The 9,433-nt window shown below is 39.8% G+C and overlaps 1 long non-coding RNA gene across 1 annotated transcript; it reads right to left on the bottom strand.

Moving 5' to 3' along the window:
- Positions 1 to 354: 354 nt before the first annotated feature.
- LOC104852006 lies at positions 355 to 8,807 on the bottom strand. The gene is made up of 3 exons (XR_777362.1): positions 8,735 to 8,807; positions 8,533 to 8,638; positions 355 to 474 (listed from the first exon to the last, which is right to left on the bottom strand). It is a non-coding gene; the product is annotated as an uncharacterized LOC104852006 (long non-coding RNA).
- Between the last annotated feature and the right edge of the window lie 626 nt (positions 8,808 to 9,433).

The following is a 9,433-nucleotide window of genomic DNA, read 5'->3' as shown; positions in this document are numbered from 1 at the left end:
CTAAGTTGCTATGTAAGTCTTATTGAAAACTCTCCTTTTATTTTTTCTTTTCTATATTGCCCAAATATTCTATTGTGATTAAGTGTTCTATAACGATATGTTAAAATATATCACAAAATATAGCCCCACCATTCTTGGCTTCTCCAACTGAAGGAAGCTATTGACCGGCCTCCTTGCTACCTGGCCTCCTGTGTCCCCCATGCGGCTGAGGGCCCTGCTGGTGGCCAGTTCCACCGATCAGTCATATGCCAACAACTTTTAAAGAATTTAAACATACAGCTCTTTCCAGAGGAACAAAAATAAATATGCTCAGTAGTAGGTTTCATTTTAATGATTAGATCATCAGCAGTGAAGAGAGAGCAGGCCGTTGTTATGGTTCTGAAGCCGGAGTTGAGTCTTCAATTAGTTTTATTGAATGACTGCATGATGATGCTGTCACGAAAGAGGATGCAGAAGGCAGAGCTGCTATAAAACCTGTTTTAAAAGTACAAGTGGGACGGTGAAAGGGGTGTCTGCAATGGTTTTGAATCCTAAGAGGACTGATAGTTAATGTTTTAAATGTTACCATCGCCATCACCCTGTAGAAATGAAACATAAATCATTAACAGAAGACTCAGCATACTCATAGGAAAGCAAAAGTTGCCTATAAGCCATCACTCCATACTGCCTCTAAGCCTAGAGAGATGGTCATTTTATACCTCGGGTAAGGAAGCACAGATATTTTTAGATATAAAACATTGTATTGTTTTCTTTTAAAGGGGAAGCTGAGTTGGAAGCCATCACTGAAATGCTAAGATATAAAATTTCAAACAAAATTTACATGAGAAATGTTATAAAAGTGATTACATCATTCATAACCACACACACATGCACACACACACCCCAGGGTTCTTAGGGATGAAGACTTAGAGGAAAGGCCTTTTCTAGCTGCTCTGGGCACAGGGATGTTACCTTTCCCCACAAGCAGAACAAGGAAAACTCCAGTGAGGCTTTCCATAGCATCTGAGATTTATTGCTGGATGCAAGGCGGGTGCAGCAATGCAGGGTTGTAAGCAAAAATAAAGCAGAGGAAAACACCTAGATTTCCAAGTCCTTCTGGCCATTTTCAGATGTATTACATGTTCCTAAGTACTTTGTGGGTGCAGAGAAGGAAGAGGAGGAGGTTGTAGAGGGGGCAGAGGAGGTTGTAGAAAAAGGGCAAAGAGGAAAAAGAGAAAGGAAAGGCCTGAAGTATCAAGAAAGAGAGAGGTCATCTAAGACCATGTGCAATAACTTTGCCATTTGGTGCTTGAGTAAGTAAGAGGGGGGAAAAATTCTCCTAGGATTCCTAAATGCATCTGACAAAACTGAGCTCTGTGTGTGGTGGTGGTTACACTGATCACCGATTCAAGCTACCTGGCTGGGAATTCTCTCCCCTGTATGGTTTCGTACTACCTTTTACCCTAGGAAAACTTTGTGAGACACATGGAAGTTGGAAATACAGTTTAACCATCAAGCTCTGTGAGTTTATGAAGGGACCAGGCACGTTGCAGTCATAGTTGCAGGTTTACTGGCTTTTACCGACTCATCTAGTTAGTATATTGCCATGATTGGACCATAAATTCACCTCATCCCTTCAGATCTTCTGCTGATCCAGATCTGTGGCGGTGAGTGTGTGTGTGTGTGTGTATGTGTGTGTGTGTGTTATGGTTTACATCTAAAATGTCCCCCAAAGCCTCATGTGCTCCTAGGTAGGGGGGTTTTGGGGAGTGTTTGGATCATAGTTATGATAATTGGATCATGGGTGTGATAACTGAATTAAAAGCATGATAAGTAAATTAGTCCCATAGGCCAGGGATTTAGCTCAGTGGTTCTGCTGCCTGCCTGGCAAGAAAAAAAAAAAAAAAGAATTACATCTTGATAAACAGCAGTGATTGTTATTCTAAATAGGTATCAATCACCTGGGTGAGGGAACAAGGCCTTAACCCAGCCTTTCCAGGAAATATCCCAGACCTTCACCCTTACTGAAAATCCTTATATGCTTGCTATGTGACTTGCTCCCCAATTTGACCCCCGTTTAATCAATATTACCTGGGAGACTGTAGCTGTAATCTTATTGGTTGGCCATGGTTTTGTCCCATCTCATGCCCACCTTGTAGTTTTTCACTGGGTCTTATAGTTTTGTCCCACTTTGTACCCACCCTATCACATATCACATGGCTTTTCCATATAGAACATCTTTGAAAAGTGGGGAGGGCCGGCAACCCACTTTGCAGGGCCCCATCTCTCTCTCTTAGACAGAAGCTTTCTGTCCCTCAATAAATTCTTCGTACTCTTTAACTAACTAAATAATAAATTAGTCCCCTAATTGGAATAGCTTAGTGGGTGTGGCTTTACTGAATGCATTTAGGGAAGACAGAAGACCCCCCCTGGGTGAGTGGCACCCCTGAAGAGGACTGTAACCTGGATGGAATGAAAAGGAAGGCTTTGCTTCCTGCCTACCATGCAAGGGACTGTTTCTCCTCTTCCATACCACCCTGCCGATTACGGACTGAAAATTTTACAAATCTGAGGTAAAATAAACTTTTCCTCCTTTAACTTGTGAGTGCTGGGTACTTTGTTTCAGCAACAAGAAAAATAGCTAAGTTCACTTTTCCCCTACAGGTTTCTAATAACAACAGAGTGGCAGATAATAGGATTCTGAAATGGGTTATAGCTGGTCCTGAGGGTCCCAGTTTGTCTATGTAAGGTCCAGTTTCTGTTTGTACTCATGGAGATTTTTGTTTCCTTTCTGGCTGCTAGTTCAACTGACTATGGTTCATCTTCAGATTCACAGCAAACAACTGTTTTACCAGCTCCTGCAGTGCTTGTACGCCTGCAATAAATCACTTACTCCCTGTCTCCCTGAGCAATTTTGCTTCTCTGATCAAACTCAGACAACCGCAAACTGTAAGAGAAGAGGGTGCCAAAATTGGGGCCCTCAGCAAAGTGGATGGGCTAGAAATGAATCACCAAAGAAACCATAAAAGTGCCCTGCCCATAGGAAGGACTCGCTTTGTACGTCAGCCAAGCCCAGAGAGTGGGCAGCTTGATTTTCAAACTGCAGACAGCCAGGTGACACCCGGACAACGGAGTCTCCCTGAAAGCTCATTTTTGCTGAAGTTGGATGTGTGAACTTTTACTACCCAGGACTGTGCATCCATTGTACTAAAATAAGGCTGTGCCTTGTGACTGATGGTGATGGCAATTTGAATGGTCTAAAATTGAGCAGAAAGGCTATAGCCTGCCAGCTCTCATCCAGCTGCAAGTAAAAAGTTGGCTCCAGTGACAAAATTAAATGGACAGGGAGGTTGTATATTAAATGTGGTTTTGATCCCATTCCACAAGTTGTGCTTGTTTATTATATTCATTGCACCATATTTTTTGCTTTCTTCCCAGTGTGTTTATTTGTTTTCCTGTTTACCTGTTCAGTTTCTTGCCTTCTCCAGTTTTTGTTTTTTTTTTTTTTTACTTTTCTGTTTTACACTAACATCAGTCCCTATTGAAAATGTCTCTAGGCACTGAGGTTTCCAAATTCACTATCTGCTTCTTTTCCCCAATGACAAAACAAGGGACATTGAAACATCAAAGAAAAATTACCAGTCCAAAGGTTTAAAATTATTTCCCTCAGATTGAGGAGAAAATAACTGTGATCCTCCTTGGGAAGTGCCAAGGTAGAAAGCTGCTTTGAAAAAGACACCTGTTTGCAATTTAGCTACAACGTGTCCATGAAAAATTCACTTACAGAATATTACTGAGGATTTTTAGAGAATACATCCTAAGAGAACATAAGGGTTTATTTCCTAGTAATCTCAGTATCTCAAGGGGGAAATAAGCTAAGAAAATAACTGTGAGACTTTTTCCTACTCATAGTAAACTTGTATGATTCAAATCAAGGAAAAAGGGGCAATGAAATAAATATGAACAAGTTCCAAATATTAGATAAACACTAAATCCATGAAACTTCATCTGTATCCTGATTATTTTCTATATAAATAATAATTTGCATTTTATAGATTATTAAATGCCACTCCTCTCCTTGGTGAGTAGCTCATGGAAGTTAAGTTTGTTTTTTCTTTCAATGAAATTATTTTGAAGTAGAAGTATAGCTACAGAAGGAAGCTATATAAAAAGTGAAACAGCTGTAAGAGCTGTGTTGTGTTGGTTTTCTGGTCTCCCGCTGTGCACTCTGGGCAGCCCAACCTGTCCCCCAGGGCAGAGAGGTAACCTAAGCACAGGTTGCTACAGGTGGGCTCCTGCAAAGGCAGCACACAGTGCTGTGAGGAGAACGGGAGCCGCTGGCTCTGAGACTCGGTGCACTGCGAGTGCTGATTCTGAGCAGAACAGCGAGTGTGTGGTAAGGAAAAGCTGGGGAAACCCAGCTCACCAAAGCAAGCATCATGTTACACATCAGGTGTGGAAAGAGCAAGTTCAAACACAAATAGACCAGACAGGTGTACCTGGGGACTGGGTGAAAGAGTGCAAGGAGACTTTCAAAGGAGAGAGAACAGGCTGCTCACACCGAAGTGTGAGGTTGTCCTATTGTGGTTTACAGTAGAGGTCTACTCCAGAAGAGTTTAGCTTCCTGCAGAGGCAACAATGCCCATTCTCCACTCTTGTTACCCTGGCAACGTGGTTCCTTTGCTACATTAACACTATTATAATAAGAAAAGAATGAACAAAACTGATGAGAAAGTGATTAGGGGACCCATCTAACCCACCTTGGAAAAAGTTCTGGGAAAGATTGAGAGCTGTTGGTTCCACAAAAGAGCGAGATCCAAGGACATTCACTGAACTGAGCAAAACAAGGGCACTGTGTTACCCTCAGAGGATTCCACACCTCTCCCCTCGCACTAAGGTGTGTGAAAACCCTGCCTGATTTGCAAAACTTGTGAGACAGTAGCCCTCTGGTGTCCTTTGGTCATCTCTCCACATGCAGGGAGGTGTCTCTGGGCCATCATCTTCCAGGCTGGGGCAGTGGTTCCTGTGCCCTGGAATCCCATCTCTGAATCAGTCTATTTTCCAGGTGTGCACAGGTATAATTCTTGCAGTGAATTATATAGTCATTGTAGGTCTTAGTTCTAAGTGTTGACCTAAAGGAGGTTGTCCGTGGAAATTTTGGAGAGTTTTTCAAATTCAGGCTGCAGTGTTGAGGCAGTGTTGAATTGAGCCAGGGGTAAAAAAGAGCATAGTTAGGCAATAAATTCTGTCCCTCCATCTGATTGTGATGAGTGCCTTTCTTTTCAGAATAAATCAGAACATATTTTACTATTCATTCATTTTCTTTGTTTTTGCAGTTCTGGGAGTAAGGGGCCAGGGCCTTGTGCATGATAAGTAAGCTTTTGCTACTGAGCTATACCCAGAGCCTTGTTAGTTTGAATTTTGTGTAATACTTAAATGTTTAGACTTACAAAATCTGGGTCTGTGCATCTGCTCCTCTCCTGACCTTGTGAAGGTTAAGGACAGAACTGATGTTGCATGTCATAACTAGTTGTACTTCAGTTAGTGTTGACTCCCATTTTTTGTAAATGACAATTTTTTTTGTTTTTGTTTTTGTTTTGTTTTGTTTAATTTTGGTACTGGGGATTGAACTCGGGTCTTTGTGCTTGCTAGGCAGGCCACCGAACCGCTGAGCTAAATGACAATTTTTTTAATGACAAGGATGAGCAGTTGCATTTTGAATAGTATTAGAGTCTGAGTGGGAAAACCTCTAAGTACATAATTAAGATGAACCATTTTCTTCTTGTGCGTATGTGAAATTGTCCAAGTCCTTCTGTGCATACTCTCATCAAAGCCCTGAAAAAGTTAGCAGTCCAGGAGTCAAGTGAGAAGATATTTGCAAAGTTAGTCATATCAGTTTTTAGATTATGTTAAGAATGAAGCACATGAATTAGTATTATAGATATTACTTAGTTGCAGATTTAAAAATATGTTATTTGTTATGGCCAAAGCCTCATGTGGTCATAGGGGGTGTTTTTCAGAGGTGGCTGAATTTAGGATTGTGAGGCTGGGTTTAAGCATGTCCCACCCTGGGTGTGAGTGGCACCGTCCAAAGGGCAGGTAGCCTGGAGGAAATGTAAAGGGAGGTTTGGTTGCTGCTGCTCCTCCTTCTCTGCTTTTCTGCCTTCTGCCTGCCATGGACTGTTTCTCCTCTGTGATGCTCCTCTGTCATCCAACTCTACCAACATGGAGACGGCCAACATGGAATGAAACCTGTAGGGACTATGAACTACAATAAAGCTTTTCCCCTTTAACTTTGGATGTTGGGTGTTTTGTCTCAGGGACAAGAAAAGTAAAAGTTAGCAGACTGGGAGCCAAGTGAGAAAGTTGGTCACTTGGGTTTTTAAATTATGTTAAAAATGAAGCATGTGAATTAATATTAGTATAACTCAATTGCCGACTTCAAAAATATGACCAGGGATTTAGCTCAGTGATTCTGACACCTGCCTTGTAAGCACAAGGGCCCCAATTTGATCCCTGGTACCAAAAAAAAAAATAAATAAAATAAAATAACTTTCTGAGGAAAGATAGCCTCTTTAATAAATGGTGTTGGAAAAACTGGCTTTCAACTTGCCAAAGATTAAAACTAGGTACTTATCTTTCACCATACACTAAACTAAAATCCAAGTGGATTAAAGATCTAAATATCAAAACAGAAACACTAAACTTACTGGAAAGTAAATTAAGTGGAACTCTCGAAGACATTGGCATAGGATAAGACTTTATGAACAAATCCTTAGCAGCACAAGAACTTGCACAAAGAATCAACAACTGGGATCTCATTGTATTAAAAATTTTTTGCAGTGCAAACTAAACCACCAAAAGAGCTAAGAGACAACCTACAATGTGGGAAAAAATTTCTACTAGCTACTCCTCAGACAAAGGACTACTATCTAGAATATATAAAGAACTCAAACAAATCAGACCCCCCCAAAAAAATATAAAGACCCAGTCCAAACATGGGCATCTGAAATGAACAGATATTTATCAGACTAACAAGTAAAAGCAGCAAATAAATATATGAAAAAAAATCACTGGTCATTCAAGAGATGCAGATGAAAACAACACTGAGTTTCCACCTTACCCCAGAAAGAATAGCTGCTACAAGAAATCAACCAATAGTAAATGCTGGCAGGGCTATGGGAAAAAGGAACGCTTCTCCATTGTTGGTGGGAGTGCAGACTTGTGGGACCACTGTGGAAATCAATATGAAGATACCTCAAAGAACTAGGATTAGAGGTCCCATTTGACCCAGCTATTCCTCTACTGGATATCTTTCCAAAAGAATGAAAAGAATCATACCACAGTAATATATGTGCACCCATATTTATAACGGCACAGTTTGTAATAACTTGGAAATAACCCAAATGCCCATCAACTGGAGACTGGATAAAGATGTTTTTTGTTTATTTGTTTGTTTGTTTTGTTTTTTTATAAAATAGAGTACTACTCAGTAATAAAGAATGAGAAACTAGAGACATTTATAGCTAAAGGGATACACATTGAGGCTATACTCAAGTGAAATAAATAGGACACACTTGAGTAAATACTCTGGTGTGAAAAACTAAAGTGTAAATAAGGTTCAAATGATACAATTAAGAATGTGAAATAGGAAGAAAATGGCTAAAGGGAAGGCTGGAAGGGGGGGAAGAAATAAGGGAAAAGAAAAACTATGAAAAAATGGAAACAAAGTCTTTGTAAATAGGAAAGGGTGAACAGGGTGAAGAGAGGGCAGGGGTATGGGGAAAAAATAAGAACCAAGATTCATCATGTAAAGGTACAAGATCCCAATGATTAATGAAATTGCATTGTTTGTTTTAAATGTACCAATAAACTTAATGGGAAAACTAAGTAAAAATAAAAATGTTATTTTCACACATTCAACTTGTGTAGGTATTGGCTTTTTTCCCTGAATGAGCATTCGTATTTTAAAAACTTAAATTCTATCATTTGAACAAAAGGAACAATCCTTGTAAAAGTATTTCAAAATACTCATATACATATTGTGTGAACATTTTATATACCACACTATAAATGAAAACACATATATAATCAACCTACACTGTATAGACAAACACTAGCCTAATGGTGATGAGATCATTTACAAATATCCCCACAGGATAAATACTGCATCTTTGGCGCAGATTTTGTAATAGATTATAATGACAAGCAGCGGTAAGACATTCCTAAGGCACAAAATCTGGAAGAACACATCTATTTCTACTCTTCATTATATTTTTGTACTTATACAGTCTTTGTGTCCATTATTGGTGTTATCTCTGCTCTTTCAGAGGTAAGCTCCAAAGCGCAGTGATATTCACCAGAAACAATGCCGCAGAGCAGGTGATAGCCACTGTCCGGGCCTGTGGATGGACGGAAGGCCAGTGCTGGAGAAGCTTTCCAACCCGTGGGTGACAGGCAAGGAAGCAGCCCAGTGTGTTAGGAGATGGACACAGTTTCTCTCACTCACATCTTCGCTCTGTGTGAAAATAAAGGGAAAGGAACTCTCCAGACCTTTTCTACTTGTAGCGCACACTGCAATCATCTGGATGGATGTGTGACTCGTAGCTCTGGATTTCTGTCTTGAACTACTCCCCAGGTGAAGATGATGCCAGAGGTCCTAGGACTCAATGTTGAGAAGCCCTGTTATTTTTTTTTAATTTCATGTTAATTGGGAGATAATGATTTTTTGTTTATATCCAGCATGGAGAACAACCTGGCCCTGCCGTTCTGAATAAACATTCTCTGGTGTACATTGGTAACAGTCCCCACTTAGCGCCTTGGGTTTCACGCTTTCAGGAGTGACACTGGATGTATTGTGATGAACACAGACAATTTAGCAGGAAGTCAACAAGTGGTTGTTTTATGCCGGAACTGAAAGCTGCATACGTTCTCCCTTCCCATTGGATTACTATCGCTTACGGAATTATATTTTAAGGAATAGGAAGTTCAATTTCTTTGAGAGTATGACAAATAGTAATTACTGTTAATGGAATCAGTAAGAAACTACAAGAACACAAGGCTTCTCATACAAGAAATGTAAGTTAGGTAAAATATTCTGCCAAGAAGAAAATGGATGTAGGAGATCTATGGTCTCAGCTGAGGAAACTGCACAAATAAAATCACTAAATTATAGTTACGTGTGTTTGAAATGTAAAATGTTAAAACATGATCTCCACCAAATGTTCACTAATTAATTAATTTGATTCAAATTTTATCTTAAAACTAGGACGTATATTAAAATAAACTAAAAATTAAATATTGCACAAATAGAATATTGTTTCCAAGTTTTACTGCTGCTTTTATATAGGTGAAAAGAGAAAGATAAAATTCAATATACCAAAGAAAGTTGAGAAGTTAAATTGTACATGTGTCGGGCTGGGGATTTAGCTCAGTGGTTCCATTACCTGCCTTG

The sequence above is a fragment of the Fukomys damarensis genome, unplaced genomic scaffold (genome assembly GCF_012274545.1).
Source record: "Fukomys damarensis isolate Sample0158 unplaced genomic scaffold, DMR_v1.0_HiC HiC_scaffold_32, whole genome shotgun sequence".
Taxonomy (NCBI): Eukaryota; Metazoa; Chordata; class Mammalia; order Rodentia; family Bathyergidae; genus Fukomys; species Fukomys damarensis.
This window is presented reverse-complemented; position numbering and strand designations above follow the sequence as displayed.